This window comes from Schistocerca americana, unplaced genomic scaffold (genome assembly GCF_021461395.2).
Source record: "Schistocerca americana isolate TAMUIC-IGC-003095 unplaced genomic scaffold, iqSchAmer2.1 HiC_scaffold_15, whole genome shotgun sequence".
In the NCBI taxonomy this organism is placed as follows: domain Eukaryota; kingdom Metazoa; phylum Arthropoda; class Insecta; order Orthoptera; family Acrididae; genus Schistocerca; species Schistocerca americana.
This window is the reverse complement of record NW_025725583.1, coordinates 7246394-7254910: the sequence shown is the minus strand read 5'-3', so window position 1 is coordinate 7254910 and position 8517 is coordinate 7246394. Positions and strand designations below refer to the sequence as shown.

Sequence of the window (8517 nt, the reverse complement as noted above, 5' to 3'; positions counted from 1 at the left end):
ATTTGTAGAACAGTTCTGAGAGTGACTTCGGTCCGCTGAGGGCACTCTGGTCACCCATTGGAGTTGGATGACTGCCGATGTCACAGGGAAATATCTAGTACTTTCTGGAGTGTATATGGTGCTCTGTCTTCGCATTATATGTACGAATGATGTAAAAGACTGATTTTGTATGGCACAGGATATGAATGTATATTTACTACATCAACACGGTACACGGTGATATATTGCAGGATTGGAGATCTGTTACGCACTCTGATATTCAAGCTCCTGCCCTCAGTGGGAGAGCAGTGTAGTTGAGTAAGGGTTTTTCCGCATTTGACGATCTGTAGGCCACTTTGCAGGGTTTAATTGTCAGTGCAATATGGTGATTTGTGCAAAATACAATCATAGTGCAGTATTCATTCACAAGACATCCTTTGTGCCGGGACATAGGAGCATCTACAAACTGATTCGAACAAGATGGAGGCAAGGTATGTACGGAAAGTTCTGAGAAAGCAAGTGTTAAGACAAGTCGAAGCAGACCATCCATCTCTGGCGGGGATGCCGTCACTCATCCTACACTGTGGCATTAGGACACGTCCACACCTGTAGCTGTAAGATACCGAAAATTCCAGCCTTTTTTTCTCTTATGTAAGACTGTGCTTCGAATTTTGTCTGCGTAATTCTTCTGATTCCCTCCCTCCGTATGTGCTTAGAGAATACTCCCTTTCGAAACAACAAGAATGCTTTTCTGATTAATGGTGTTTTTGCTAGTGTGCACAAGCTTTTAGCGGTGACAACGTTTAACGTTTCTGAGGTGTATATTGATAGCAGGACGAACATTTCACATGATGCGTCAGTTGCGCTGGGTGCGCGTGCACGTCTAGCTGCAGCTCACATGTCCCATTACGTTCGCTATGAACACTGCACCCGGGGCTATTCTGTGATGTTAGCATCTGCATGTATCGTGTCAGCTATGGTAAACACATGTGCTGCCCAGAGGCGTCATGCATATGGGACCAGCGTGAGCATGCCTTGGAGTTCTGTTATGTCATTATAACACTCAGCGTTCTAACTGTACATCCAAAAATAGACCCAACTTTCACCTACTCGCTGTAGGCAGCAGCGGCGTGAGAACGGTGGCAGTGGCTGTCAGCGGCGCCGACGCGTGTATGCCCTTGGAGCGTCTGCACTCTACAAATAGGTCTTTGCTCCTGTCTGGTCGCGCCAGCAACAGTGCCTAGGTGATGACGTATTTAGAGAGGAATTTCTCAGATGTCAAGTATTAAAGGGATGCTGCCGCCTCATGACTGAGGGACCTGAACAGGCACCTGTGCGAGGCTTCGCAGCTGCCGGTGCATCCCGACTTCTGGGAGTGTGTGCGGTAGCTTCTTGTGCAGTCCAGTGGACAGGGGGCGATAGTCGGTGCTGCACATGTTGTTTGCATGTCTGTTGCATTATTTTGCTAGCAGGTCTGCAGGCTGTGCTATGTGTTATTTGGAGAGCTAAGAGTTGATTTCGAGTCTGTACAGTGTACTGAATTATTTAGGAGTTTGCATGTCTGTGTGCTGTGTACTGAAATTATTTGGGTAATTTAGTTGTTTGCATGTCTGCAGAGTGTTACTTCAGTAATTTGAGTAGTTTACAGATCTGTAGGCTGTGTGGCATGACCTCAAGCATATCACAGCGTGTGTTTTGTATCAGTGTGATAAATATACTATCTAAAATTCACCCCTAAATAAATTGTTCTAAAATAAATAAAGTACACTCCTTCCCAGCGCAGGCTGAGTCATTTTCCACTCCAGACAGCCATCTTGGGTTACGTCACAGGACGAATGACAGTGCCCTTTGGTGGCAGTACAGTGTACTAGGTCAGTTGGACTCCAGACCCCATGGCGACCACACTGTTTCCCGCCATTTTCCCCCACCCCAGACCGCCCTCTTGGATTACGTCAGGGAATGGACGACAGCACCCTCTGGTGACTCTACTGTGTACTAGGTCAGTTGGACTCCGGACATTGGAGTGAACACACTTGATGGCGGTACTGCCGCTAATTGTTTAAATAAATAGTGCATGCAAAATAAAGACTTATGTTCAACACAGGTCAAGTCCTTTTCCAGCCAATTCCTAGGACGAGGTGGCGGTCGGATGGCTTAGGTTAGTAGAGGTAGCCCAATAGACCTATTTTCCTGCCATTTTCTTAGTTTAGTGGAGGTATGTTGCATTGTCCTCTGGAATTTGAACTTCCCGCCATTTTCTGGTGGTTGGGGGAGGGAGAGGGTGAGGTCAGTTGTGCTACCTCCACTAACCTATCTTCCTGCCAAAATCCGCCATCGTGGATGATGTCACAGCTGCCATCTTGGATGACGTCAGCACCGCCATCTTGGATAACGGTAGTTGAGGTGACACGAAGGTTGCCCTACTACTGAGACTTTCTTTCCCTTTTCAATATTGCATATTGGGGAAGGAGATACGGTGCTTTGAGTGACAGCTGGTAGAGAGCAGTCAAACTACTTGTACCATTTTTCCACCAGATGGAGTTGCCAAATAGTAATAAGGATCGAGCAAGTCGCTGAAAATACCAGTAGAACATAGAAAATAAGAATCATAAGATAGCCAGCCGGTGTGACCGAGTGGTTCTAGGCACTTCAGTTTGGAACCGCGCGACCGCTACGGTCGGAGGTTCGAATCCTGCCTCGGGCTAGGGTGTGTGTGATGTCCTTAGGTTAGTTAGGTTTAAGTAGTTCTAAGTTCTAGGGACTGATGACCTCAGATGTTAAGTCCCATAGTGCTCAGAGCCATTTGAACTAATCATAAGAAAAATACCAATTTCATACCTGTTAACATTTTGTCTACAAGGGGACAGCTTCCATTGTCCACTAGTCTGTTCACCGAGCGAGGTGGCGCAGTGGTTAGCACACTGGACTCGCATTCGGGAGGACGACGGTTCAATCCCACGTCCGGCCATCCTGATTTAGGTTTTCCGTGATTTTCCTAAATCGCTCCAGGCAAATGCCGGGATGGTTCCTTTGAAAGGGCACGGCCGACTTCCTTCCCCGTCCTTCCCTAAGCCGATGAGACCGATAACCTAGCAGTTTGGTCTGTTCCCCCAAAACAACCCAACAACTAGTCCGTTCACTGAACTGCTGGTTTGTTTTCCCATCTCTTATGCCAATTCCCAATTTGTATCTTGCTGTTGCGTCATTGTAAAGTGTGATATGCCAAGAAACAATACCCCTTTTACAATGGAACGGCTTGCAGTATCGAAAAAAGTTAGTTGACCAATGGTGGTGGGTAATCGTGTCATTAGTTAACTCCAAACTGGAGCATTAACTCAGACATTGAAGCAATAGTGATTTTGTTTTCGTATACGTTTTTACCGGCATTTGAAAACTTCTAGAAAAGCTTTTTGAATGACATAAACCTGACATCACATCACCGCTGTGACTTAGAATATAATTCCTTTTTTATTTTTTACTATTGCATTGTTTCAGCTGTGTAGTCTTAAATCACGGGTATAGAGATATAACGGTTGTTGGTTTTGGCGTTGAAAAGTGCTAAAGCTGGGAGACAAGATGTCCAGAAGCTGCAATTGCGATGTAAACTTGCCACGCTCCATCGTTAGATGCAGCAAGACGATTGTCCTCTACTGACGTAAAACGTTTCTTCTTGGTCCCTAACCAAACGAGGGGACTTCAATCGAAAAGTTGCTCATTATTAAGGCATAAACTTTTGTCGAATTCTGCAATACACTTCAAATATTGTACTGTATATCGTCATTAAATAATTTGTCACCAAGCAAAATTTTACGCAAAGGAGTGATGAGGAGAGTATTACTTTATACCGCTATATTCTCAGTAGTAAACCGATTAAAAAGAAACCGCTATTCTTCAATAATTTATTCTCCTCTGACGTCACACTAATACGCGAGCTTTACTTCGGTATTAATCCAGATTTAAACACTACTTCAACAAACGATAATTATTGCAACCGAAACAAAATTTTTAAACGACAGAAGTTAAAAATAAAATATTGATATACTACTAATTTTGAAAATACGTGCCTGTACGTAAACATAACGCTAAGTTAAATTCGCATAATCACACCAAGCTAGACGCAAAGAATGTATAGAATTTGCGACAATAACTGAAGTAGCGATTGCTAGCATCGGACGACCATTTACAAGCACTTATACTTACTCGCGATACAACCACATTCCAAAATTTAATACCCAACTCACGCTATGATAAAAAAAGACAAAAATAAGTTAACGAAAATCAAGCGGTCTAACTTGCTACTCCGGCATCGCCGAAGTAGTTCAAGACTCAGAATCGGGGATATTGTATTACTCTTAAACGATACTTCTATAAAATTATGTAGCACAGACCCACATTAGTATTCCGATATCAATGGGAGAAATTTGGCGTCGTGTGCATTATCCCATGTCACTTTTTCTGCTTTAACTCCTCTTATATATTTCGAGTTTTTTTTTTTCAGCTTCTCAGTATGAAATTAGACTAGCAATTGTAGTTTTAACACTGCAATTCATACTGGAACAGTGGTAGGCGACATTGCTAACGCACTGTTTGATAGCCAAGGAATTAAGACAAAGTTTTGTTTACATTATATGACACAGAAGCACACAGCATACAAGTTTTGTGTGCATGTATGTGGTTATGTTTTTGTGGTGTATATCTGTAAACTTAGAAAATGAGTAACTGTTTGGACGATTCCACGGTAGTACGTAATTCGTTTTATGAGAGATTTCCTATTTCTCACCAGTTAATGTCAGTGAATGTAATTTTGGCGAAAGAACTAATAATTAGACGACATGCCTAACCAAATATGCAAATTAAAAATGTTAGCCCCCAGGGAGAATCGAACTCCCGACCCCTGGTTTACAAGACCAGTGCTCTAACCGCTGAGCTATGGAGGCTTCGATGGAACAAGCGTGTCAACTTTGATATTTACCTACTGCCTTGTTTCTCTTCGTCATTTCTACACTACCTTATTTCGATTAGTTTATTAATAATTATCTTTCAATAAACATTCGCAAATTGTTTTACTACCGGCGGCTCTGTCATTTCGGAATTAACGAAGAATTAATTACCTATTGGCAACCTGTTTTCGCTTCAGAAATCATATTTGGTGCAGAAAATGTAGCGCACACCGATGAGGGGTTAGTTTACTATTAAACTTTTACTAAATGTAATACTTCTGCAGATATCGTGTGCAAAGTATACATCTGTGAAGAAATGAACGGTAAAAAGAACATTTTTCAGTTTCCATCATTTTCTAAAATTTTTGGAACTGTTGTAGGAGGATTATTGTCACAGTACGTTACTTTACTTAGCATTTACAGAAGCTAATAGTCTAACCGTCGAGCATCCTACGTACATAATACATAAATAAATTACCTTTCACAGCAGGCTTAGTTTGTAGCCTTCTGGTATCTAATACCTGTATGTGACGAAGCTATGCGCTGCGCTTCTCACATCGCTTTGACGAGGTGGCTTTTTAAAAATTAATTTGGGTGTCATTTGAAGATAGTTTCTCATGTTAACTCTAAGCACTTTCCACCAATGTTGTTTTAAATAAGTAATCAGTTTTTGAAGTTTCCTACAAAAAAAAAAGGTTATTGTACATTCTATAACGATCGCACCACTGCTGCAGGGATACAATTACCAACCGAGCATGCACTAACGCAAGGATTTACTCTAAAAGTATGACTGCCCAAGATCGAATACGCCCACGCATTAACGACGAGAGCTGATGAGACGGGCGGCCTGGATGTGGCTTCTACTCTGTTTCCCACACCCAGCTAGGTAAAGCGGGGAAGAACGTTCTCCCACTTTCATGAGATTTACTCTAGACGAAGGCAAATAGTGTACACAGATTCCGTCCCATTGAGGAGGTGATGGGGGGAGGAGTGGAAGAGTTGCAGGTGATTCACACAGTGGAGCAGAAATTGCTTCGTTACTCACTTCGGAACAGCACAGTACAACAGGAACTACGTAATGGCAACTAAATTGCTGTAGGACCTACACATTATTATTATTATTATTATTATTATTATTATTATTATTAGTTACAGTGGTCAGACACGAACCATTGCAAATCACTTAATTGCTGGACTTCTCACTTCAAGCTACCAAACAGTAAGGATAGTGCACAAATCCTAACTTGGTCAGTGTTAAATGGTGTGTGGAATAGGAGTGAAGCAAGTCTCGCTTGGCAGAGCAGTGGTGCAGATGAAGTATGTTTAGTGGCAAATGTCTACCCTCAATGTGGATAATTATGTCTTTTTAACGAGTTGTAGGTAGCATTCCTGATGCACTGAGAATTGCTTCGCCATTCTAAAAAAAAAAGTTCGTAGAAATAAGCAGTACCAATTGTCCCTTTGACTCGTAGTTCGTGGTTTAATAAAATACTTGCAAATGCTACATATCATCAATCTTTCGTGAATTTACGAATGGAAATGTTCAAAGAAAATTATTTTTCATTCTAAAGTTTAGTTAGACGAAGATGGGGTGTGTGTGTGTGTGTGTGTGTGTGTGTGTGTGTGTGTGTGTGTGTGTGTGCGTGTGTGTGTGTGTGTGTGCGCGCGTGCAGTAGGGAAGGGGCGGAGGTGGAGGGGAGAGGTTTACTAGCTAATACCGGTTACACTCCGGGATAGTGGTTTTAGAATGATTGAGAACCACTGATCTACGTAACTAAAGAACAATCTGTTTATTTTCACGCTATACCCTTTCCGCTTCCTTTCATTTTTGAAGCATCCTTAGTGGTTTGTTGCGCGTGTATAATAGATGTCTTATAATTATGTTTTCAGGTTTACTAGCTATATTACGGTGTTTCTCATTACTCTCGAACTGTTAGGTGAGAAACAGCTTTTTAGAATGTAAGTTTGGTATGTTTTTTTATCGTTTGTTTCCGCTTACGATTTTGATATCTTATTATCACTAGGGACAGGATTTTCATGCAGTAATAATTCCTTAAATATGTAGGCATTTAGTCACCAAAAAATTTAAAATTTGACCGTAAACTGTTCGCATAAAATAATATAGAAACTGAACTGACATCGTTTCAGCACAAAAAAGGATATAACGTAAATACCTCTGAAAGATTCACAAAGAGACGTTCACAAAACATGCAAGAAGACTAGACATTTATCTTAATTAACTGAAAGCTATTGTACTCACAATTAGTTTTCCACTTTACTTCTGTTACAATTTACAATTACTACAAGCATTCGAAAGTAAGCCGCCTCCTGTTGTCTGCAAAAGGTGCTTACAGCTGGAGAACCTTCTCTTTACTTTACAGGAACTTAATCATGCTCGTATAACAGCGGACTACTTGCTCCGCTGTTACCAACGTGTCGCTCTGAAGGTCACTGCGTTTACTGGTTAAAATTTCATCAGGTTTTTTTCATAAATTTGTTCGTATTCCTGATTCTTTGGAAGTATGCACTGAACTTTTTCCTTCAATATTTACACTGGACTCTCATTCTGGAGGACTACGGTTCAATCCCGCGTCCCGCCATCCCGATTTAGGTTTTCCGTGATTTCCCTAAATCGCTCCAGGCAAACGCCGGGATGGTTCCTTTGAAAGGGCACGGCCGTCTTCCTTCCCTAATCCGATGAGACCGATGACCTCGCTGTTTGGTCTCATCCCTCAAACAACTGAACCGAACCTTCAATATTTCACCAAATCTGATAGGGACAGAATCAAATTTAGAGACTGTGGTTTTGAATACAATGAAACACAGAGTAGAACTGCTTGTCTCCATAACAATTGCCGCCGGGAGACGAGAAAAATGAGCGATACATACGCAAGATTACCTACTGTCTCTGGGGTGTTCAGAATATTTTGGACAGTTTCAGTTGAGACTGCACTTTCAGGATCAAATGTAGAAACGACGCTCGTAACAGTTTCTACGTGTTCGGTGTAGTAAATCACCGCAGACAATCGTGTGCCCCAACGCGTTATGATGGTTTTTGGTGACACGAGAATGGCACGTGCTGCTTCCCTGAAGGCTTGTTTTCCATAAGGTGCTTTAATAAACACCTTCACAGCAGACGTAAACTTGCCAACAAGATGAAAATTTGCACGAATAACTTCAGCAACGCGTTGTAACGCATGGGCAAGACAAGTTAGATGTATCATATTGCCGTATTTACCCAATTATAAGACGAGGATTTTTCCGAAATTCGTCATTCGAAAAATACTGGGTCGTCTTATATTCGCAGATTAAACTATTTCTGCTGAGGTAAACGTTTTCATTGTGTTCAATAGGTTAATATAGGCGTCCTCTATCATTTACAGCGAAGCTTTGGCTGTTGAGGTACAAATTTATTTTGAAGAGTTCTGAAGGGTACAACTTAGTAAACATTACTCCCGTTCGGATAGGCTGGAGATTTCCCGAAACGCAGACACGCTCGATACAGAATCGATGAAGTACCAATGTGTGTACTGAAACAATAGATAAGAATTAAACAAGGCCCCTTAACAAATACAATAAATGAATCCTTCACAAAATG

The 8517-nt window shown here is 41.7% G+C and overlaps 1 non-coding gene across 1 annotated transcript; it reads right to left on the bottom strand.

Moving 5' to 3' along the window:
* Positions 1-4843: 4843 nt before the first annotated feature.
* On the bottom strand, positions 4844-4916 carry Trnat-ugu. The gene has a single exon. It is a non-coding gene; the product is annotated as a tRNA-Thr (tRNA).
* Positions 4917-8517: the final 3601 nt, after the last annotated feature.